Source organism: Castor canadensis, chromosome 11, assembly GCF_047511655.1.
Source record: "Castor canadensis chromosome 11, mCasCan1.hap1v2, whole genome shotgun sequence".
Classification (NCBI taxonomy): Eukaryota; Metazoa; Chordata; class Mammalia; order Rodentia; family Castoridae; genus Castor; species Castor canadensis.
The window spans coordinates 122,416,727-122,442,872 of NC_133396.1; the positions used below are offsets into that span (position 1 = coordinate 122,416,727).

At 39.3% G+C, this 26,146-nt stretch overlaps 1 protein-coding gene across 5 annotated transcripts in view; it reads right to left on the minus strand.

The window, feature by feature from the left end:
• The window catches only part of Hhat (hedgehog acyltransferase), a 317,030-nt gene that overhangs the window by 51,843 nt on the left and 239,041 nt on the right, over nt 1-26,146 (minus strand). The gene's annotated exons all lie outside the window — the stretch shown is intronic.

Below are 26,146 nucleotides of genomic sequence, written 5' to 3' on the forward strand. Positions count from 1 at the left end.
GGAAAGAATTATGAAGGCCATAAGAGAGAAAAAACAAATAACATACAAAGGCAAACCCATCAAAATCACAGCAGACTTCTAAACAGAAACATTAAAAGCAAGAAGAGCTTGGGGTGAGATCTTCCAGGCACTGAATGAAAATAACTAGAAATAGAAGGAAAGTACCTCAACATTATAAAAGCTATATATGACAAACCTACACCCAGCATTATACTTAACGGAGAAAACCTGAAACCATTCCCTCTAAAATCAGGAACCAGACAAGGATGCCCACTATCTCCACTCCTATTCAACATAGTACTGGAATTCCTAGCCAGAGCAATTAGGCAAGAACAAGGAATAAAAGGAATACAAATAGGTAAAGAAACTGTCAAAATATCCCTATTTGCAGACGACATGATCCTATACCTTAAAGACCCAAAAAGCTCTACTCAAAAGCTCCTAGACACCATCAATAGCTACAGCAAGGTAGCAGGATATAAAATCAACATAGAAAAATCATTAGCATTTCTATACACAGATAATAAACAAACTGAGAAAGAATATATGGAAACAATTCCATTTACATAGCCTAAAAAAAAATCAAATACCTAGGTGTAAACCTAACAAAAGATGTGAAAGACCTCTACAAGGAAAACTATACACTTCTGAAGAAAGAGATTGAGGAAGACTATAGAAAGTGGAGAGATCTCCCATGCTCATGGATTGGTAGAATCAACATAGTAAAAATGTCTATACTCCCAAAAGTAATCTACATGTTTAATGCAATTCCCATCAAAATTCCAGGGACATTCACTAACGAGTTTGAAAAATCTACCGTGAAATTTATATGGAAACACAAGAGGCCGTGGATTGCCAAGGCAATACTCAGTCAAAAGAACAATGCAGGAGGTATCACAATACCTGACTTCAAACTGTATTACAAAGCAATAACGATAAAAACAGCATGGTACCGGCATAAAAACAGACATGAAGACCAGTGGAACAGAATAGAGGATCCAGATATGAAGCCACACAACTATAACCAACTTGTCTTTGACAAAGGTGCTAAAAATATACGATGGAGAAAAGACAGCCTCTTCAACAAAAACTGCTGGGAAAATTGGTTAGCAGTCTGCAAAAAACAGAAACTAGATCCACGTATATCACCCTATACCAATATTAACTCAAAATGGATCAAGGATCTTAATATCAGACCCCAAACTCTAAAGTTGATACAGGAAAGAGTAGGAAATACTCTGGAGTTAGTAGGTATAGGTAAGAACTTTCTCAACAAAACCCCAGCAGCACAGCAACTAAGAGATAGCATAGATAAATGGGACCTCATAAAGCTAAAAAGCTTCTGTTCATCAAAAGAAATGGTCTCTAAACTGAAGAGAACACCCACAGAGTGGGAGAAAATATTTGCCAGCTACACATCAGACAAAGGACTGATAACCAGAACATATAGGGAACTTAAAAAACTAAATTCTCCCAAAACTAATGAACCAATAAAGAAATGGGCAAGTGAACTAAACAGAACTTTCTCAAAAGAAGAAATTCTAATGGCCAAAAAACACATGAAAAAATGCTCACCATCTCTAGCAATAAAGGAAATGCAAATTAAAACCACACTAAGATTCCACCTCACCCCTGTTAGAATAGCCATCCTCAGCAATGCCACCAACAACAGGTGTTGGCGAGGATGTGGGGAAAAAGGAGCCCTCTCACACTGTTGGTGGGAATGTAAACTAGTACAACCACTCCGGAATAAAATTTGGAGGCTACTTAAAAAGTTAGACATTGGTCTACCACATGATCCAGCAATACCACTCTTGGGTATATACCCAAAAGATTATGACACAGGTTACTCCAGAGGCACCTGCACACCCATGTTTATTGCGGCACTATTCACAATAGCCAAGCTATGGAAACAGCCAAGATGCCCCACTACTGACGAATGCATCAAGAAAATGTGCTATCTACACACAATGGAATTTTATGCAGCCATGAAGAAGAACGGAATGTTATCATTCGCTGGTAAATGGCTGGAATTGGAGAACATCATTCTGAGTGAGGTTAGCCTGGCCCAAAAGACCAAAAATCGTATGTTCTCCCTCATATGCGGACATTAGATCAAGGGCAAACACAACAAGGTGATGGGACTTTGATCACAAGATAAAAACGAGAGCACACAAGGGAGGTATGAGGATAGGTAAGACACCTGAAAAATTAGCTAGCATTTGTTGCCCTCAACGCAGAGAAACTAAAGCAGATATCTTAAAAGCAACTGAGGCCAATAGGAAAAGGGGACCAGGAACTAGAGAAAAGGTTAGTTCAAGAAGAATTAACCTAGAGAGAATTCCAAGATGGCGGCTAGAGGTAGGAAGCAGAAAGCGAGCCTCCTATAGTGAAATCTTGGAGAGACGCTGGAGACACACTTTGCAGGAATAATCACTGAGAAAAGGCATAACTTTGACTCCTCCACATCTCCAGCCGGCGCAGAGAATCTCCACTTCACGTTAAACGGAGAACCGAGGAGGCCCCCGGGCCGCCAGTGGCCGGCGCCCATACGGCTTGGGAAGACGCGGACCAGGTGAGCTTCGCGGTACCGCGGTTCCCCCACAGACAAGCCTGGGCCAGAGCAGCATAGCCCCCTGGACAGACTGACCTCCACCCGTGAAAAAAAGAGAAACTGAGTACTAAGCAATAAGAACAGTTAAGACGCTGGAAAGAGGGTGGGGCGCCCTGAGCGCTGAAGATTGGGGGAAGGGAATCCTTCCCGGGACTGTAAATAAACGAGCCGGGCGGGCTGGAGAGGCTCTGGCGGGAGCGGGGCGCGCCAGCAACCAGGAGCGGGGACGCTTGTGAGAGGAGGGAAGACCCACTTCCCACGTGAACTGTAAATAAACACGCAGGCCTGACAACGCGGGGCAGTGTCGCCTTTCCCAGTGCTTGGAAAGGGAAAAGCCTGTAGCAGAGGCCCCCCTCCCCCGCACAGGAGAACTCTGAGCAAACAAAGCCTGTGGGACCAGGTGAGTGCTAAGCTCACCCCAGAGATCTGCATAAATAACGCCGCCAGCTACAGGCTGAGAGCAGCAGGCAGGCAAGCCACAGTTGCAGATACCACTCTCAGAACTGCCTCCAGACGCTTTTTTTTTCTTTTTCTCCCTACCTTTGATGAGAGAACAACCGAATTACACCTGCAAGCCGAAAAACTTACTGAAACTATATTGCATTTGAACTGGGGACACTTGGTGGGGCTTTTTTTTTTTTTCTTCTGTGTGTGTGTGAGTGTAGTTTTGTTCTACTTTATGCATCCCCTTTGATGAGACAACTACAGAACAACATCTGAGGCACCAACTCCAGGACTGGAGATTGAGACGGACATCCAAATTATTAAGACTGAAATTGCATTGCATATAAACTTGGAAGTTTTTTGGTTTTTTGGTTTTTTTTGTTTTTTTTAATTTTCTATTTTCCATTTTATTTTAATTCATTTTTATAAATAGATATTACTTTCATATACTTATTTTTTATTTTTTTTATCTTTGATTTTCAATCCTCTCTCTGTCACGCTATTGTCTGTTCAGCTTACTGTCGATTAGTACACTAACACTCCCTGTTTATACCTTTGAAACTCTCTTGTCTGATACCTTGTTCTGCTTTCTCCCTCTTGTCTGTATATTTGTTTTCCCCTTTTCTTTAACTTCTTGCTTTCCATCTCAGCTCACTCTTCCATTCTCAATATTACCATTGTTATTATTACAAGCTAGAAAATACTTAATTACACACAGTACAGGGACAGTAACAACACCAAGGACAATGACAGGAAGACAGAAAAAACAAGGAAACCAGTTTCCCCACAGCAAAAAATTAGTACAGGAACCAGAGGGGAATGAAGAGAACAGAAACTCAGAGCCAGACTCCAACAAAATGAAGATAAACTATGCCAAAGGACCCAATGAAGCCCACAAGAATAATTTAAAAGAAGACATACTACAAGTACTCAATGAGAATTTTATAGAGATGATACTGGATAGGGTCAACCAAAATGTACAGGAGACACTCAAGAAATTCCAAGACAATAAAAATAGAGAATTTGAAAAAGCAAAAGAAGAAATAAAGGAAACCATAGAAGCACTGTATAAACACCAAAGTGAAAGAGAGAACACAATGAATAAAGGGATAAATGAACTCAGGACAAAAATAGACAACAATAAAGAAGAAAACTGCCAGGATATGGAAAACCTCAGAAAAAAGAACGAAACAGAACTGCAAAACAAAACGGAAGGCCAATCCAGCAGAATAGAACAAACAGAAGACAGAATCTCAGAACTTGAAGATGAAATGGTAATTAAAGGAAAAACTGAAGAACTACTAATTAAACAACTCAAGACCTGTGAAAAGAAAATGCAAGAACTCACCGACTCCATCAAAAGACCAAACTTGAGAATCATGGGCATCGAAGAAGGAGAAGAGGTGCAAGCGAAGGGAATGCGTAATATATTCAACAAAATAATAACGGAAAATTTCCCAAATCTAGAGAAAGATATTCCCATACAAATGCAAGAGGCCTCCAGGACACCAAACAGACCAGATCAAAATAGAACTACTCCACGACATATCATCATTAAAACAACAAGTTCAGAAACTAAGGAAAGAATATTGAAGGCTGCAAGAGAGAAAAAACAAGTAACATACAAAGGTAAACCCATCAAAATCACAGCAGACTTCTCAACAGAAACATTAAAAGCAAGAAGAGCGTGGGGTGAGATCTTCCGGGTACTGAATGAAAATAACTTCAACCCCAGGATACTCTACCCAGCAAAGCTATCATTCAAAATAGATGGAGCAATAAAAGTCTTCCATGATAAGCAGAAACTAAAACAATATGTGACCACAAAGCCACCATTACAAAAGATTCTGCAAGGGATCCTGCACACAGAAAGTGACACCCAACTTAACCATGAAAAGGCAGGCAGCACCAAACCACAGGATAAGAAAAAGCAAGACAGTAGAGAGTAACATCAAGTTAGGTACACACAATCAAACCTTCAAACAACTAAGATAACTAAATGGCAGGAATCACCACATACCTATCAGTACTAATGCTTAATGTTAATGGACTTAATTCACCCATCAAAAGACACCGTTTGACAAAATGGATTAAAAAAGAAGATCCAACAATTTGTTGCTTACAGGAGACTCATCTCACCGACAGAAATAAGCATATGCTTAGGATGAAAGGCTGGAAGAAGATTTACCAAGCCAATGGCCCCCGAAAACAAGCAGGAGTAGCAATACTTATCTCTGACAAAGTAGACTTCAAACCTACATTGATCAAACGAGATAAAGAAGGACATTCCATACTAATAAAAGGGGAAATAGACCAAAAGGAAATAATAATCATCAATCTGTACGCACCCAATGTCAACGCACCCAATTTCATCAAACATACCCTGAAAGACCTAAAAGCATATATAAACGCCAACACAGTGGTTGTGGGAGACTTTAACACTCCATTATCATCAATAGATAGGTCATCCAAACAAAAACTCAATAAAGAAATCCAAGATCTAAAATATGCAATAGATCAAGTGGACCTAGTAGATGTCTACAGAACATTTCATCCAACCTCTACACAATATACATTCTTCTCAGCAGCCCATGGAACCTTCTCCAAAATAGATCATATCCTAGGGCACAAAGCAAGCCTCAGCAAATATAAGAAAATAGAAATAATACCATGCATACTATCTGACTACAATGCAGTAAAAGTAGAACTCAACAACAAAAGTAAAGACAAAAAACATGCAAACAGCTGGAAACTAAATAACTCATTACTTAATGAAGAATGGATCATCGATGCAATAAAAGAGGAAATTAAAAAGTTCCTAGAAGTCAATGAAAATGAAAACACAACCTACCAGAACCTATGGGACACAGCTAAGGCAGTCTTGAGAGGAAAGTTTATAGCCATGAGTGCATATATTAAAAAGATTGAAAGATCCCAAATCAATGACCTAATGATACATCTCAAACTCCTAGAAAAACAAGAACAAGCAAATCCCAAAACAAATAGAAGGAGAGAAATAATAAAAATAAGAGCTGAAATCAACGAAATAGAAACCAAAAAAACTATACAAAGAATTAATGAAACAAAAAGTTGGTTCTTTGAAAAAATAAACAAGATCGATATACCCCTGGCAAACCTGACTAAAATGAGGAGAGAAAAAACCCAAATTAGTAGAATCAGGAATGCAAAAGGGGAGATAACAACAAACACCATGGAAGTCCAGGAAATCATCAGAGACTACTTTGAGAACCTATATTCAAATAAATTTGAAAATCTAAAAGAAATGGACAGATTTCTAGATACATATGATCATCCAAAACTGAACCAAGAGGAAATTAATCACCTGAATAGACCTATAACACAAAATGAAATTGAAGCAGCAATCAAGAGTCTCCCCAAAAAGAAAAGTCCAGGACCTGATGGATTCTCTGCTGAATTCTATCAGACCTTTAAAGAAGAACTGATACCAACCCTCCTTAAACTGGTCCATGAAATAGAAAGGGAAGGAAAACTGCCAAACACATTTTATGAAGCCAGTATTACACTTATTCCAAAACCAGGCAAAGACACCTCCAAAAAGGAGAACTATAGGCCAATCTCCTTAATGAACATTGATGCAAAAATCCTCAACAAAATAATGGCAAATCGAATTCAGCAACACATCAAAAAGATTATTCACCACGACCAGGTAGGCTTCATCCCAGGGATGCAGGGGTGGTTCAACATACGAAAATCAATAAACGTAATAAACCACATTAACAGAAGCAAAGACAAAAACCACTTGATCATCTCAATAGATGCAGAAAAAGCCTTTGATAAGATCCAACATCATTTCATGATAAAAGCTCTAAGAAAACTAGGAATAGAAGGAAAGTTCCTCAACATTATAAAAGCTATATATAACAAACCTACAGCCAGCATTATACTTAACGGAGAAAAATTAAAACCATTCCCTCTAAAATCAGGAACCAGACAAGGATGCCCACTATCTCCACTCCTATTCAACATAGTACTGGAATTCCTAGCCAGAGCAATTAGGCAAGAAGAAGGAATAAAAGGAATACAAATAGGTAAAGAAACTGTCAAAATATCCCTATTTGCAGACGACATGATCCTATACCTTAAAGACCCAAAAAACTCTACTCAGAAGCTTCTAGACATCATCAATAGCTATAGAAAGGTAGCAGGATATAAAATCAACATAGAAAAATCATTAGCATTTCTATACACTAACAATGAGCAAACGGAAAAAGAATGTATGAAAACAATTCCATTTACAATAGCCTCAAAAAAAATCAAATACCTAGGTGTAAACCTAACAAAAGATGTGAAAGACCTCTACAAGGAAAACTATACACTTCTGAAGAAAGAGATTGAGGAAGACTATAGAAAGTGGAGAGATCTCCCATGCTCATGGATTGGTAGAATCAACATAGTAAAAATGTCTATACTCCCAAAAGTAATCTACATGTTTAATGCAATTCCCATCAAAATTCCAATGACATTCATCAAAGAGATTGAAAAATCTACTGTTAAATTTATATGGAAACACAAGAGGCCACGAATAGCCAAGGCAATACTCAGTCAAAAGAACAATGCAGGAGGTATCACAATACCTGACTTCAAACTATATTACAAAGCAATAATAATAAAAACAGCATGGTACTGGCACAAAAACAGACATGAAGACCAGTGGAACAGAATAGAGGATCCAGATATGAAGCCACACAACTATAAGCAACTTATCTTTGACAAAGGAGCTAAAAATATACGATGGAGAAATAGCAGCCTCTTCAACAAAAACTGCTGGGAAAACTGGTTAGCAGTCTGCAAAAAACTGAAACTAGATCCATGTATATCACCCTATACCAAGATTAACTCAAAATGGATCAAGGATCTTAATATCAGACCCCAAACTCTTAAGTTGATACAAGAAAGAGTAGGAAATACTCTGGAGTTAGTAGGTATAGGTAAGAACTTTCTCAATGAAACCCCAGCAGCACAGCAACTAAGAGATAGCATAGATGGGACCTCATAAAACTAAAAAGCTTCTGTTCATCAAAAGAAATGGTCTCTAAACTGAAGAGAACACCCACAGAGTGGGAGAAAATATTTGCCAACTATACATCAGACAAAGGACTGATAACCAGAATATACAGGGAACTTAAAAAACTAAATTCACCCAAAACTAATGAACCAATAAAGAAATGGGCAGGTGAACTAAACAGAACTTTCTCAAAAGAAGAAATTCAAATGGCCAAAAAACACATGAAAAAATGCTCACCATCTCTAGCAATAAAGGAAATGCAAATTAAAACCACACTAAGATTCCACCTCACCCCTGTTAGAATAGCCATCATCAGCAACACCACCAACAACAGGTGTTGGCGAGGATGCGGGGAAAAAGGAACCCTCTTACACTGTTGGTGGGAATGTAGACTAGTACAACCACTCTGGAAAAAAATTTGGAGGCTACTTAAAAAGCTGGACATCGATCTACCATTTGATCCAGCAATACCACTCTTGGGGATATACCCAAAAGACTGTTACTCCAGAGGCACCTGCACATCCATGTTTATTGCGGCACTATTCACAATAGCCAAGTTATGGAAACAGCCAAGATGCCCCAGCACTGACGAATGGATTAAGAAAATGTGGTATCTATACACAATGGAATTTTATGCAGCCATGAAGAAGAACGAAATGTTATCATTCGCTGGTAAATGGATGGAATTGGAGAACATCATTCTGAGTGACGTTAGCCTGGCTCAAAAGACCAAAAATCGTATGTTCTCCCTCATATGTGGACATTAGATCAAGGGCAAACACAACAAGGGGATTGGACTATGAGCACATGATAAAAGCGAGAGCACACAAGGGAGGGGTGAGGATAGGTAAGACACCTAAAAAACTAGCTAGCATTTGTTGCCCTTAATGCAGAGAAACTAATAGCAGATACCTTAAAGCAACTGAGGCCAATAGGAAAAGGGGACCAGGAACTAGAGAAAAGGTTAGATTAAAAAGAATTAACCTAGAAGGTAACACCCACGCACAGGAAATCAAGGTGAGTCAATGCCCTGTATAGCTATCCTTATCTCAACCAGCAAAACCCCTTGTTCCTTCCTATTATTGCTTATACTCTCTCTACAACAAAATTAGAGATAAGGGCAAAATAGTTTCTGCTGGGTATTGAGGGGGGGAGCGGGAGGGGGTGGAGTGGGTGGTAAGGGAGGGGGTGGGGGCAGGGGGGAGAAATAAACTAAGCCTTGTATGCACATATGAATAATAAAAGAAAAATGAAAAAAAAAAAAAAAAAGAAGAATTAACCTAGAAGGTAACACCCACGCACAGGAAATCAATGTGAGTCAATGCCCTGTATAGCTATCCTTATCTGAACAGCAAAAACCCTTGTTCCTTCCTATTATTGCTTATACTCTCTCTTCAACAAAATTAGAGATAAGGGCAAAATAGTTTCTGCTGGGTATCAAGGGGGTGAGGGAGAAGGAAGGGGCGGGGTTGGTGGTAAGGGAGGGGGTGGGGGGAGGGGGGAGAAATTACCCAAACATTGTATGCAGGTATGAATTAAAAAAAAAAAAGAGAATGTCAGAGTACAATGAAGAGCCATAAGGTATGAAAATAAGAATTTCCAACCCTATCAGCTAAAGCAATGGTTGACAAACAGAATTTGAATTTCATTAACATGAATTTGTTGAGATAAAAAAAAAAAGAGCTCTGGTCTAGTCTGTGGTCTCTTCCCAGAGTATAGAAAGGTCTGTCGAAATCCAGTATCCTAGTAGCACAAAAGCTAGTAGTGGCACTGTCTTGGGGAGTGGAGGGATTATTTGGAAAGGTGCTGGGCATTTTGGGTTATCTCAATGACTAGGAGGCAGTGGTGACATTTGGGAGTCAGGGTCTTGGAATAATAAACATACTGAAATGTGCGGAACAAAAGGTTCTGCCCAAAACATCAAAGTTGAATTGTTTTCTTCCATGTTCATTATAGAACACAGTTCCTGCCCAGTCTATGTGGGCATTGGGAACAATGCCAAAAGCAAGCCTACTTTTCCCCTGGGGCCTAGAAAAATGTAACCCAGGACAAGGACCATGTTCCTCCCAGCACCACAGTACCAGGCCCCTGTCATCTACATCCACCAAATTTGAGGGTGAAGCAAAACATAGCCTCCTGTGCCTGCAGCCACTGACAAGGTACAGGCAACAGATCCAAGCCCCCTCTCTCAAGACACACCCATGAAACTCAGAGGACAGGGGAGAATGGGAGGCAGGGCAAGTTAGGAAGAATCACTCTGTTCCCATGCAGGCACGACCAGCTCCCTTCAGGGTCTTTGACATTTGACAGAGAGACGGATTGGGGCTGTTTCCATGTGAATGTCAATATAATGCACTCTTCAGATTCAAGTGCAGGTAGTGGGCTTTTGGCCTGGACACCTAAGCCTCTCAGAACACCAGGAAGTACAAGCCTGGGAAGACCTACAATTCCCACTTGAGGACACTGTCTCTAACCAAAGGAACAGATGGGAGGCGAGACTGTAATAACAGTTTAGCAGTGGCTTTAAACTTCCCTCTAACACATTGACTTTCAAAGGTGAGGAATGTAACCCAAACCAATTCAATCTTAGAACTGAACTAAACTTCTGTCAAACTAGTTTGTATTTCTTGCTATGAGATGTTTATTCACATCTCCATGGCAACTCCTCCATCTTTTCCAGTCAACATCCTGTCCCTAGAAATCATAGGATTGGCTGGGGCCAACAAGCAAGGACCTGGGGGTACAGGCTGTGGAATCTGGGTCAGAAGTGAAGCTCAGAATATGGAAAGGGTGGGAAGCAGATGGTGCTGCAGAGCTGAAGGCTGCTGAGCTCAGTGGGCCCCTCACTTGGCCACAAAGGGGTGCATGTGGGGCTGAGACAGGAGTAGGGGCCAGGCTGAGCATCTGGGGGAGCAGATGGCTGGAAGAATGGCTGCTGGAGACTGTGACAAAGGCTTGGCAAGTGGGACCTGATACTGTTTATTTTTAAGTAGGGGAAAAGCTAAAAATGGAAACTGGGTGGGTTTGAGCAGCTGGACACAGTTCTTCCGTATAATCACTGAAGTTTTTCATTTTCTAATAAAAATGTTAACCAGAGGGTAAGAAAGGAAAATAAGACAATGATTAGTGAGGAGAATGGTGGAGACCAGGGAAAGCAGGTGAGACATGGACACCTATAAACTATAAAGATGACAAGAAGAAGAGTGGCCCAAGAAACATTCAGGGTCAGGAAGTCTGAGATTCTAAAGTCACTGCAGGGCCCCCATCCCATCTTTCACTAATCTGTGGGACTCTGCTCCACTTACTCCCTTCTTAAAGCACTTTGGATATTTTTAGTTAGAAGTCTGTGTTTTGCCAGTTGCACCTCCCTCTCTTGTTCCCACTAACACAGTCAACTCTCGAAAGATGGGGTTAGGCTGATTCAGTATTCATCACCCAAAACCCATGCATATCCTGGGTAGGTAGGGTCAATAGCATGCATCTCTCTCTTTGCTATAAGTAAGTCAGAGGATCTCCTTAATGTTCGGTCCATCCTATGTCCAAAAAGATACTCAGAACATTAACACCTCCTTCCCTCTTAAGTGTACAGAGGTTCGAAACCTGTTTGGTCAATGCAGTTACATTGTCCACTTTCTGTTTGCTACTGAAAGCTAAACTACATGCTCCTGGAAGAGAATTAAATGCTTGCAGTGATGAAAATCAAAGCTCATTTTGCTTACCTAGACAAGTTACCTCTGCTCCATAGATATCTGGCTTGGTTAAAAACTTCCAGAGGCCATAATTTAATATCTACATCCACGTACTATATGAGGAAATTTCAGAGTATTTTCAAGTAACTAAGGAAGCAACTGGCTTTTAGTCAGAGAACTTACACTGTGTTTTAGGTGCGTGGAGTCCTTCTAAATGTTCTAGAATGGCTTATAATACTATCTCACCTTCCATTCTTACCCTTCTACTGCCACAGCCCAACTCCACACTGCAAACCTCTACTCTGGAGTTTGCAGAAACCTCTATCTTAACTGACATGACATACTCTGACCTTTCTTCTTCCAGTTCATCAAACACACCATGTCTCTTGACAATGCAAAATATTGTGTTGCTTCTTCGATATTTATAGACTAAAATCCAAACTGGGAAGGTGCTTTAAATTGATCCCATTTTACCTCCCAATCTTAACTCTTGCCACTCCTTACTAAAAACACAGCTCCATTCCGTTCCCCAACACTGCATGCACTTCCACCTCTGTGCTTGCACAAGCTGTTCTCTCTATTTAGCTAATGTTTTCCTCATTCTTATTGCAAGCCTCAGTTCAGTGTTAGCTCAGGAGAGTGACAACTTTGAACCAGCACAGTTTGGGGTCAGACTTTCTATCTTTTAACTATGCTGCCCAGAACAAGCTCAGGCTCTTCATCTACTCAGTTCATACTTCATATTTGAAAATCATAAGTCATCTGAATCCTGACAGAGTCAATCATCCATTTTCAGTGTTTCTGTAACCTATGGTACAGATAGCATCAATCTATAAGTTTTAGATAACTTCAATTTGTGATGCAAAAAGTTCACTGGAGAGGAAGAGGTTGAGATAGGAGTAGAGGGAGAAGAGGGAGAGGGAGAGAGTGGAAAGGGAAGACAAGAGGGAGAGGGAGGGAGGGGGAGAGGGAGAGACAGAGAGAGAGATGATACAATATGGAGTAACTTTAACGACATTATGCTAAGTGAAACAAGCCAGACACAGAAGGACACATACCGTATGACTTCTCTTGTATGAGATATCCAGGAAAATCAAATTCACAGAGACAAGTCAGATGCCAGTGGCTCACGCCTGTAATTCTAGCTACTCAGGAGGTAGTGATTAGGAGGATCACGCTTTAAAGCCAGCCTGGGCAAACAGTTCATGAGATCCTATCTCGAAAAAACCCATCACAAAAAAAAAAAAAAGGGCTGGTGGCATGGCTTGAGGTGTAGACCCTGAGTTCAAGACCCGGTACCACCAAAAAAAAAGATATATATTATATATATTCCTCCTATTTCATTCCATTCCTGTCCTTATCAGTAGTGTCATCACAGCTCACATAGTACTATCATTGCTTCTTTATTCTGCTAGGTTATTGGAGCTGCGGTGGTGATGGGTTTTAACCAGTTATTACTATATTTTCAATAGCAGGTGTGTCTATCAATTGTGGTTGCTTCACAGCAAGTTGTCTCTTTGAGTGGTAGCTGGGGATCAGCCTTGAGTACATTGGGCAAACACTGACTGCTATGTTATGCCCTCAGGCCAGTGGCTACAACCCAGTCCTACCTGTACAGTAAGAATACTTCACAGAAACTATTCTAGAAAATAGAAAACCATAGGAAGCTTCCATAGCATTCCAGGCATAAAAAGTTAATGTAAGAAAACCAGAAGTTAACCTTTCTTCTACACATTGTCTTAAAAATTATACATTAAATAGCAGTAAATCAAATAGAGTGATTTTAAAATACTCTCAATTAAGAAAGATTTATCCCAGGAATGGAAAGATGATTTAATATTAGAAACATTAGAAAATTTATGTAATTCATGGCATTAAATAATTAAAGAATAATAATCTTATGATCACTCAATAGATACTAACAATAGATAACAAGAAAGCATTAGGTAGAAGTTATACACTCACTCACAATAAATACTCAGCAGATATTAGAAAAAAATCAAACTTCTTCAAGTGGAAAAGGTTTACCCAGTTTTAAGAAAAACACATTTTTTCCTTTAGTATCCAAAACTATACTAAGTGACCTAATCAATACTATAAGACAATTAAATAGCATAAGAATTACCATTGCTGGCAAGGACAAATCTGTCACTATTTGTGGATGATCTGACCATCAATCTAGAAAACTCAAAAGATATAACTGACAAATCATAAAAGCTAAAAGATTTAAAAATCATCTCAAAATCAAAATCAATACCTTTTCTATACAATGACAATAATGTAAAAGGAAGCTAAGAAGCAAAGATAAAATTTTCAGAGGAATATCCTCTTAAAGGACTTGAATAAGTAATGTTCCTATGGTTTGAATGGTGATGTCCCCTCCAAAATTCATGTCATATTTTATCCCTTACTGTGGTGATATTGAGGGGCAAGGCTTTTGGGGAAGTGATTAAGTCATGAGGGTTCAACCTTTACAAGGGATTAGGGTTTTATAAAAAGGGCTTTCAAGAGTTGTTTTCTCTTGCCCTTTCCCCTTCTTCCATGTGAGGATATAGCAGTCACCCTCTTAGGAAGATCTAACAACAAGGCACCATCTTGGAAGCAGAGAACCAGCCCTTACCAGAGGCCAAGCCTGAGTCCTTGACCTTGCATGCCCAGTCTCCAGGACTGTGAGAAATAAATTTCTGTCCTTTATAAATTTGTCTCAGGTATTTTGTCACAGCAGCACAAACAGACTAAGACAATGCTAACTACGTAAACTATAATTTCATGCAGATTTAACAGGTAAGAGTACCAAAGAGAATTTGGGGGGATTTCACCAGTTCTAAGATTCATATGAAAGAATCAATATACAAAAATAGCCAATGCAATTCTGAAAAAAATCTCAAAGGGTTCAGGAGCTTTTATATCAGGAATAAAGACATTTTATAAGCTGAGACCAGACAGAGTACTACATTTCTGTAATCCTACTCAAAAAAGTAGAGATCAGGAGGATCATAGTTTGAGGCCAGCCATGGCAAAAGCTTAGTGAGATCCCCATCTCCAAAAAGCCAGGCATGGTGCTGTGCATCTGTAATCCCAGTTATGCCAGGGGCAAAGATAGGAAGATTACAGTCCAGGCCAGACCAAAAAACCTAAAAAGCAAAAAGGGTTGAAGGTGTGGCTCAAGTAGTAAAGCACCTGCCAACCAAGTACAAAGCCCTGAGTTCAAACCCCAGTGCCTCTAAAAAGTAAAGGGGGTGGGGCATAAGCAGGAAAATCACAAGTTTAAAGCCAGCCTTGACTATATAGTAAGATCCTGTCTCACAAAAAGAAGACATATTGTAAAGCTCTAATATTTAAAATAGGAGGGATCAACTACAGCAATGCAATGGTAGTGAGCTCAGAAATGAACCCATATGTATTTGAATATTTACTGTATTTTACAGGGGAAAGGATAGTCAATAAAATAATTTTAAAATGCAGAAGCCATCTTAGCTGCAGGCCATACAAAAAGAGGTGACAGACCAGATTTGACTAGGGGACATAATTGGTCAATTCCTGCTCTGTTCCACAGGTATCTACCCTAAAGAAACACTTGCACACATGTGCAAGGAAGCTTGAGTTAGGATCTTCACTGAAGCAACCTAAATTTTCAGCAGAATGGCTGAATTATGATATTCCCACATCAAGCTGCTCATGCATACCCAAATTACCATAGAAATGACTTCATGATATATCGTTGAGGAAGAAAAGAAGTACAAGCTTAGAATATTTCTATATTTCTTCAAGCACACACACACACACACACACACACACATGCATATTAGTAAAGGTATGGATGACTACATTCCAGACTGAGAGCTATGGTTACTTACCTCCTGTGGGAGCAAAGTGAACAGAGTGTGTTTGTTGGGGGATGGATATTTAAGAGAACCTAGCCTTCTCTCTACATTTTTTAAAAGAGCTTATGGTCAAGAATGAACTTCATAAGTTTAAAAGAAGATTGAAAAAAAGAAATCTAGGAATCTTTCCACTAAATGACCTTAGACCTGGGCCACCTCCCCTGAGCATAAAGAGTCAAGGCACATGGGCAGGAAGCTGGAAGCCTGATGACCATCACACCCTAGTCATGGCTGCTTATGGTCCTGGGGACCTCCCTCTCCAGGCAGCATTGAGGTCCCTTAGGACCACTAAATAAGCCTAGGATGTGGCAGTAATGGCCTCTGCTATATCCTGTTCAGCCACAAAAAGAACAGCTTTGAAAAAGTCCTCTTTTAACCTTGGTATTTAAAAACTTAAAACTGAGAAACAAGTATGGCATTCTGAAATGATACTCTGAGCAAGAGGACAGAAAACTCTTCTAGGAATACCCAGTTAAACTTAAGTGTCTCTGGTCCTTTCACAAACCCCATTAAAATAAGAGTTAACACTGAAAAAGGTATATAGCCCTAGATGAGGAACGGAAGAGAATAGCAGGTGAGCAAAGCCAACCCACTGTTACAAGGCACAGCAGAGATGGAGGAATGAGTAGATCTGAGAAACCTATATAAGAAATGCCAAAGAGAAAAGAGTCATTCGCACAGTAGAATATCATAAGACACAGACACACAGGCACCATGTATCACCAAAGTCAAGAGTAAGCCATGGAGGAAAAATAGGAAGAGTCATTAAAACTCTGGGCCATGAGCATTTCAACCCCTAGGTTATCCTCCTTTTCCATAGCTGCTTAATAAAGGGTTATTCCCTTTGGATAATTGCATCAGAGAAATTCTAAGCTAAGAGAGCAGGTACAGTGAAATTTGAGAATACCAAAGATATTTGCATTGAAGCTTTTAGAAAGAAAAACAATGGCATAAAAAGAAACAAGAAACAAAAGCAAAATGGCATTTCTCAACAGTAAGGCTAAAATTTAGAAGTCAAATATCTTCAAATTTTTCAAGAGGAAATTGCTTTTCAACCTTATATCTAATGCCCCACAATCAAGTAAGTGTAAGAGTAAAATAAGACATTTTGGAAATAAAATATCACATAAACTTATCTTCTATGATCCTTTCCTAAGAAGGCTGTGAAAGGATGTGCTCCATCAAATCATAAGGGGAGGGGGAAGCACAAGATGACACAAGTCATGAGAAAGAGGGATTTAGCTAGCACAGGAGAGAGAAAGGAAGCTCAGGACAACCCCTAAAGAGCAGTTCTACAGTGCAGGATCCAGGTGGGAAAGGAGAAGGGGAGGGCTTCTAGAGGGATTTTCTAGGGAAACAAGAGAGCTAGAAGATTACCAGAGACATCTGACCAAGTAGAAAACACTATTTGAGGGATTTTCACTTACACGGAAGAGTGGGGAAAAAATGTTGACAGTAAAGTAGTCAAACAAAAGATTTAAGGCTATTCTTGAGTGGGGAAACAGTTGTATAAGAAACAAAAAGTACTTACATTAAATGGTTTGGCAGTGAGCCATACTTGCCTGGTGGTAATGTAAACACAGAGTGCTGAATTAACCAAAAACACTTGTTATTGAATTAGAAGGAGAAATATAGAGTAGGCCTAAGATGCTAAAACCTCATGTAGAAAGCTGTAATGTTTATAAAAAATAAATGAAAAAATAACAGTGTATACTTTAGGAAGATGGTGGTCAGTATGGGGTGTGGAGTGGGAACAAACTAAGGGAATTGAAAGTTGCCACTAATAGGGAAAGAGATCTAGGAATGGGAAGAATGGAATGAAGCTTTTTGGTAATCTGGTCATGTATTGCATCACAACATTTTGGTCAAGGAGGTACCAGATATATGGTGGTTCCATACTGATCTATCACCCATGACATCATAGCCATCTTAGTTTGTGTATGTTTACCCTATGAAATTTGCACAACTACAAAGTCACCTAACAATGCATTCCTCAGAATGTCTCTCCATCATTGACACATGACTGTACTTGAGTTTTGAATCATACTTACATATGAGTTAAATTTTTTGGCTTTCAGTTTTTCTCATAGTTTAAATAGGGATGATGATACTGTATTTATCTGTTAAGTTACTTTGATCATGTGATCAAAATCACATGAGATAACATGGTAAAACTGCCCTTGTCAACCACCCCCCCACACTTCACTTGACCATTTTTAGATTAGTTATTCCATATATGGGAATAAAAACCCACAATAAAAACCCAAGTTATACCTTCAACTTCTATCATAAATCAAGAATTCAGGGCCAGCTAAGCAAAGCCTCCTGAGGTCAAGCCCAATAACCTTTGAGAGACCAGAGTGCAGATTCTCTGAAGAAGAGGTAAAAAATATAAGAAAGCAGAAACAAGAAAATATGTATCACAGATAAGACCACCAGTAAGAGTTCATCATCATTAACACTTCAGTGCCTTTTCTGTGTCTGTGTATATCTTTTAAAAAAATAAGTTATTATTTTATTCTCTTGTCTTCATTTTCACCTAACATGTTAAGAAATATTTTCTCATAACAAAATTAAGTCAACACCATCACTTTCAATAGTTGCACAGACAGCTTGATAAAGGTCCTGTACTGCTTGTATTGTGGTCTTTCCTGTCATTCTCGGTGCCAGTCCAGCACTTACTCCAATCTACTAGGTGAACTACGAGGTTGACACTTGAGGGAAAGGGGGTTCAACTTAAGTTGTATATCTCAATCTATGTTGGTAACCACAGGCACATTGATGCCATCCCAGGTCATCTCAAATAAGGCCAGCAGCTGCTTCATGTGCTTTTTTAAGCAGAATTTATTTCTAGGTCTTGGGAGGAATGTGAGACAGTTTAGAAGAGTTTTATTTTAGAAGTCCTGCACATCTCTGCCTTCTTGGAGCTTTAAAAAACGAAAATACACACATGCTGTATACATATAGTCACAGCACATATACACACAGACATATAAATATAACAGCAAAAATAAATTGCACTAAGTACATACACCTTATTTTTGGAAGAAACAAAGGGGCTATTTCCTCCTCCCAATAACAGGAACACTGGCAAATCAAGTTCTGCCACCTCTAGTGGGCAATTTGGATTATCTGGGAGGAAAACAGACCCAGATTTGGAAATGCACATCCAAAGCTTTCATGTGTACATTTTAAGATATTTTTCTTTAGCCTAAGTTCTTCCATGGAAAGCTGCTGGCCGCTAGTCTATGATTGGAGTAACCACCTTGCTATAAAGGCAGAAACCAGGACCCTGAGGCAAAGAATCTAGTTCCATAAACCACCCAGAAAAGCCAGTTTCAACCATTATCATTTAAGCCCCACATCTCATCTTCGGCTCAGGACTCTTTCCTGAGATTACTATTTCCCATGTTTGTTCTGTGCCCTTAGCAGGGAGAAGGGGTAACAGTGCCATGATAGTGGCAAATGACCAAAGTGGGACATCTTCCCTCTGTAACTTGAACTGAGCATGACATGAATCCCCAAATCTGGCTGGTCTTGAGCTTATCTGTCCAAGAGTAACTGAAAAAGAATTTTATTCCAAAGCCTTCCCTTTGTCAGATGGCAGATTTGGTAATGGAAAGTTAAAAGAACCTTTGACAATGCTTTTGTCATATTAAACATCTGAAATGAAAGGTGGAATTATTTTCAGAATTCTACCTCTTAGACCAGAGAGGTTAAAACTCAGGTTTTAGATTCCTGCAGAGAAGAAAATGCATAACCAGTGAATTGCACAGTGTGTTTCTGGCATGGTTAGTGATCCTTAGGAGTGGGAGACAATGGAGAGGGGCACCAATGGGTCATAATCCACCAAGGAACACACTGTTCATAACAACGTACACTGTTTTCCCCACACCGACAGGTTCGGGTGACTGCTAACAAGCTGGCACAATAGGCTAATTTGATGTGTGGGATTAATATGCTAATTTAATGCTCTCCTGTTTGGTTAAGTGGTTTGCATTTCTAAATTTCTAAGCACACACATTCAAATCCTTTTATACGGGTGACCACTTGACCTTTCTAAGCTCTTTTCCCTCCATTTGTCATATCTGTCTCCAGACCTGAACTCAGCATGCCCTTCCTGATTTCAGGCTGAGTGTGCTGTTCCTCTGACCTGAAACACCAGTCTTCTCTTTCCTACTGATCCAGCCAAATCCCACTCTCCATACACTGGTGTCCTATTGAAGCCCAGTCTCTGTAATAAACCATTACCAAAGGCTTATCTCACACTGACCACCACCCTGCAGATTAACTGTCTCAATGTCTCATTCTGGTCATTGTGCACGCAACCCCTTCCACTGGTCTCCAACTGGCTTGCATACATCTTGTCTCTCCAACTAGACCATAAGCATGTGTGGACAGGGATGGTGACTCACCATTTACTTCTCTTCTGTTAGTCCTCTGACAAGGAGACACCACTATCCTTTAGTCTCACCTTACCTGATCCCTGGTTAACATCACACAATTGACCTCTACTCCTCCATAAAATCCTCTTTTCTGGATTCTGTGAGATCATCCTCCTGATACACACACACACACACACACACACACACACACACACATTTCTCATCCCTTCTTCCTCTATCCAACTTCTAAATATTCTTGTTTCCCAGATTCAGTCCTGGCAGCTGTCTTTTCTTCTCTTTTATCTATTCTATATTCATATTCATTCTTCTCTCCTCCCTCTCCCTCACTTTGACTCTGTCACTCTCTCATCTCAAATGTTACCTTGGCTCCAAAATAGCATCCATATGCCCCCACATTTCTATTTCCAGCCTAGACCTTTCTTTTAAGTTATGCCTAGGAAGGCTAAGCCAAAACTGTTTTATGATATTGTGAAAACAAGTTCACTTTTCATATAGATCACTTTGCTCTTCATAGAGAGAAGCTCTCACTCCATGGTTTGATCGCCTCTTTAATCCAAAGTATCTACCACAAAGATGATCATCTGGATTGGAGGCTGCAGCAAGATACCTCCAGTTCACAGAGGCAACTGACTGATAATTGACTCTGCAGTTGTACACTGATAGACTTGTATCATCAAAGCACTGAAGGAGAATGCAAAACAAGGAATTGGGACGGGATGATCATACTGTATTTGGCTCTACAAAGTTTCTTCTGCATAGGACACTGAAATTTTATTTTCCTAAATGCACAAATTAAGAATGAAGGACCAGGGTGACTGTAAGTAAGTGGGAACAGTCCAGCAAGGATCCTGATCTAGAGTGACTTATGTCCAATACACACATGATCTCAATTTGCTGAAATGGATCTGAGTGGAGGGATAGAAGGCCATGAGCCATCATCAAGCAGCACAACTCTTCTCAGACAAGTCTGCTTGTTATTACTACAGAGAGTTTGTTGGGGCTGTGACCATTGGCCTGTGGTGAAAAGATTTTCCAATCAGGCCAACAGATACATATATCTTGCCAACTGGTAAGGTAAGAGTCCACAGAATTAAGCAACCATGTTGAGCCTGTCATTTTATAATCAGCTGTTCTTTTAAATTAACTGATTTCTCAAACTCATGGATTTCTCTATCTATACCTTCAAAAATCAAACTGATCAATATACCATTAAACTGAATGAAGAACATTGTAAGCCCACGGTCTTTGGATTCTTTCTGACAAACCAGAATATGAAATCCCTTCTAGGACCATTAGACTGACCTTCAGTGGTTTCCACTAGAAGCATGTTTCCTAAATTAAGTCTATAAATAGAAATTTTACTGCTTCGGAGAGAAGATATAAGTCAGTACAAGAAGAAGAAGAAAGAGTAAGGGCTAAGAGGGGAGGACATACTTAAATTATGCAGTGAAATGGAATTCTCAGGGTAGGATGGATGAACTGTTTGAGATATAGCTTCTCCTTTGTGTAGAATAATTGACAAGCAGCCTGAAATTGTCTTCCTCCAAAGGAGAGAACAAATTGGGAACTAGCAAGAAGCAGTGTCACTTTACTGATGCTTTAGTGTTGCCACTTATTAAAGGATTTCAGTGCCTAACACAAATTCTAGCTCCCTGGAGAGTATTTGTATAGAAGAAAAGCATGTCACTGTGGCAGTAACTCTGCTTTCTCCACCCAGCTTGGGCACTCTGTGAAAATGCCTTTGTCAGCTTCCTACAGCTCTGTGCCTCAGTGAGTCCTACCCAATAGCCTTCCCTCTCTTAAAGCAGCAGGGTACTGTGAAGGCTAATTCCTCCCTACCCCTTTCTTTCGTGTGTGTGTGTGTGTGTGTGTGTGTGTGTGTGTGTGTGTGCGCGCTAAACATTAAAATAGCATTTTGCCATCACTAAACATATTAGTATCTACATCGCTACAAAATAAAATAATGTCCCAGGACAATGCTTTAAAATAATCTCAGCTTTATGAAGTTCTTCCAGTGTTAGATTTATCAGTCATCCTGCTGCATAATTATACCCAGTTTCCCCTGGACTCAGTGAAGTCAGAAGACATCATTCATTCATCCTTTCATTCAACAAGACATGGTGCCAGGTGTTGTGATAAGTGTCAAGGATATAACCTGTCTGATCTCATGAGACTTATAGTTCAGTGAGGGAGCTATGAACCAAACAAGTTATCATGTAAAAATATTTCATTATAACTTTATAGGAACTACAGAAGAGAATATTTATGGGATGTCCAAAATGAATTACCAAGGTGGACCTGATCAAACTTGGAGGGTCAGCAAAAGGTTCACAAACGAGGTATCATTCAAGTGAAATCTGAAGATGAGCAGGGGTAGAGGGGATACACAGGGATCAATCTAGGAGATGGAAGAGCCCTGTGTGGGGGAGCTGAAGCTGAAGGGGCCAGGTTTGTAAGTGAAGAGAAGGAAAAAAAGAGTTTGAGGAGGTGGGAGCAGGGAGGAACAAGTTGAGGTACCAAGATAAGGCTCAGGGAGGGCCTCCCATGTCAACTTAAATACCAAGGACTTTGTCCTAAAAAAACAGGAAAGCTACTAGAGGATTTTTTTTTTAAGATAGCAATATGGTTAGATTTTTATTGAGAAACACCACTCAGCACTATGTGGCTAATGAAGCAAAAGGGGCAAGAGTAGAAACCAAGAGACTAATTGAAGCTATTTGGTAGACCAGGTAAGCAAGGGGACCAGCTTGGATTAGGATAATTTCAGGGCAATCAAGATTGACTTAGAATGTATGGGCAGGTCCCAGGGAGTTATATTCATACAATAACTTAGTGGTTTGGCCTTGAGTAACCAGACAGATGGCAGTGCCATTTGTGGAAACAGCATTAGAGGGAGAGGAAGAAACTGAAACTACTAGGAGATGGGGAACATGAGTTCAGTATTACACATGCTAAGCTTGAGAAACCTTCGAGACAGTCAGATGCAGAGGTTCAATAGCCAGCTGGATCCATGAGGTACCACACCGTTAATGAAAATCATTCTAAATTACAGCAGATATGCTACATGCTGCTAATGTGTTCTAGAAGAGAAAATGTTCTAGAACTGCACTGTTGAAAGTGGTAGCCAGTAGCCACATGACAGCTATTTAGAATTAAATTAATTAAAATTAAACAAGTAAAAAATTCAGCATCTCAGGGGCTGGTGGTTGCTATATTAGAGAGTATAATGGTCATTTCTATGATCTCAGGAAATTCTATGGGACAGCCCTATTCCAGAAGCTCAGAGGGCTTCCTGTTTACAATGTTCCTCTATGACCAGTGTTCTAGGGAATGTCCAGCGATCAATCAACTAACACCAGTAAGTCCTACTGTATTGTGAGCCCACACAGGCCTTGAGGTTGCAGATGAAGATGATAAAGGTAAAAGAAGGAGTAACAATCCTTGTTATTTAGATGTCTATCTTTAAAATCTGTCAATCTATTTAAAAACAGGTGAAGGATACATGCTATGGAAAAGGGGTATTATAGTTAATTTTATTTGTCAACTTGGCTGAGCCACAGGGTGCCTACATACTTGGTTGAACATTTTTTAGGTGTGTCTGAAGGTGTTTCTTGTTGAGACTACTATTTGAATCAGCAGACTGAATAAGGCAGATTGTACCCATCCTGTTCATTGAATGTCTGAATAGAAAAAAAGGCCTTTCTCCATGACTGTCTTCAAGCTAGGTCATAAATCTAGTCTGCCTCAAACTCAGTCTATAACTTATACCATCAGTTACCTTGGGTCTGGACTTCTCAGCCTACATAGTCATATGACCTAATTCTGTATACTAATTTTCTATACATTCCCCCACATACACCCTATTGGTCCTGTTTCTCTGGAAAACCCTAAGTGATACTAAGGATGTGAGGGCACAGAGAATGACCTTACATTATGAAAATACTATCAAACAAACTATGGAGATTAAAGTTAGATGAAATTAGGTGGCAATGAGGCATTGTCTTTATTCAGATTTTGACCAAGAAAAAGGAAATGAATTCACAGAAAGAAAAGGAAGAAGAGTAAGCTCAGTTGGGGAAACAATATAGTAAAAAAAAAGAAAAAGAAAGAAAGAAAGAAAACCAAAACTCAAGAAGTTGAACGAGAGTTTGGGATATTAGTCATGTATTTGGAAAAGAAATCAGGTTCTCTGCTGAACTATACAAGAAACAGGGTAATGGAAGAAGACAGTGTAGGTAAACAGTGAAAGGAGAACTAAAGAATTAATCCAATGTGAAAGCATCAATTGACACTGAGTTAACACTGAGGCTAACTCAGAAACTGAGATAGCAATGGGGACATAAGAAGTAATATGATCTTGACCCTGCACTCAAGGACAGAAGCATCTAAATGGCCATAAACACCTATCAGGCTTCCAGGATAAAAGACACACAATTTTTTAAAGTTTTATAACACATGTTTTCACTTAATAAATATGTAAACTGAACATCATATTTGCATATATGTAAGATAAATATTTTATAAAATATTCATATAAAAATTACCTAGGTATCTGAATTGTGGATGGAAGGTCAAATAGGATAAACACATGACATTCCTGGGCTACTCTCTGATGTGGCAAAGCACACATTCAAGTGCTCATCCAGTGAGTGTGTTTGTTGTTTTGGTTTATTTTCAAACAAAATTAACCAGCTGTAGTCACATAGCACAGCTGGATTCCTCCCTTAACATTTTGGATTTTTAAAATGTATTAACAGCATAAGCTATGGCTCAAAGGCCATAGAACACTGCTCACCAGTAAGTTCCAGATTAATGTTAGACTATCTGTGAAAGAACATAGAAACAGGGGTTCAGACTGGGCTGAAAAGACCCTTCCGGGTTTCATGAATGATAACTAGGCTTTTGGGCTTTGGGGAAAATGTTTACACTTAAAGATTAAAATATTTAGGATACGACTGTTTATGGGTTTGTGTGTTACACTGCCATGCTTTCATTGAAATATCATTTTCTATTAGAGTTCACTGGCATTTCTTGTCTACTAAATAAAATATTTATCTTTAAACATGCATGAGCCTATTTGAATTTCTTTAAATGTGTTGTTTTGCTATGTGCCTTGTCTCAGGTTTGGTTGAAATAACTGTCCACTTGCCCTGTGACTGTAGAAACACACTCAAATATATTGTTTTGGTGGCTGTTTAAAAACTGCATTTGCTTCAGTTGCACGTACTGGGTGGAATTTAGCCACACTAATTTTTTGTGGGTTTTTATTGCTTGCCATGAGAAGTGATACCAGCATATTTCTTTTTAGCTACCATTTTCAGGGTTAGTAGAGTACTGCTCCATATTCAGAAATAATGATTTCCTACAAGATTCTAATATATCATATGCCACATTTACAAGATACAATTTGTGCTTGTTTAAAATATGTGTGAAGGGAAATGTTTAATTAATTTTGTTTTACTATAGAGTTAGAATGTACCTCAAACCCTTAGCTGTTTTTTATGCTAATATCAATAGTACCTATCAAAGGTTTAAAATGCTAGTGCCACTCAGGATTTGCAAGGGCATTCCTACCCATGATGTTGATATGTAGTATATGAAGTCTTAGAGGTAAGAGAAACCTTTAACCTAATAACTTTACTGATCGGAATTCACCCTAGTCATGGTATCCATCTCATTACAATTGATAGTTTTTAAAATGTTGTAAAACCATAATTAATAATAGATGACTAATTAAATTATGACATATCCACAGATTGGAAATCTATGTAGCCATTAAAAGGGACTGTAAGAAATGGATTCAGTGACTTGGAAAGGTGGTCCCAATACAACCATATCTCTGGAATAACGGCATTTGCTTTAAATGTGTGTGTATGTGTGTAATAAATAGAAATTATTCAGAGAATGGGTATTAACATACTTTCTATTAAAGAGGAAGTTTCCTTCTTCCTTGACTAAATTTTGTGATTTTTTTATATAGCAAACATATAGGGCTTTTACACGTTTGTTACATAAAATTCCAACATCAATTAATCATTCACTTAAGTGATGGCTACAGAAGT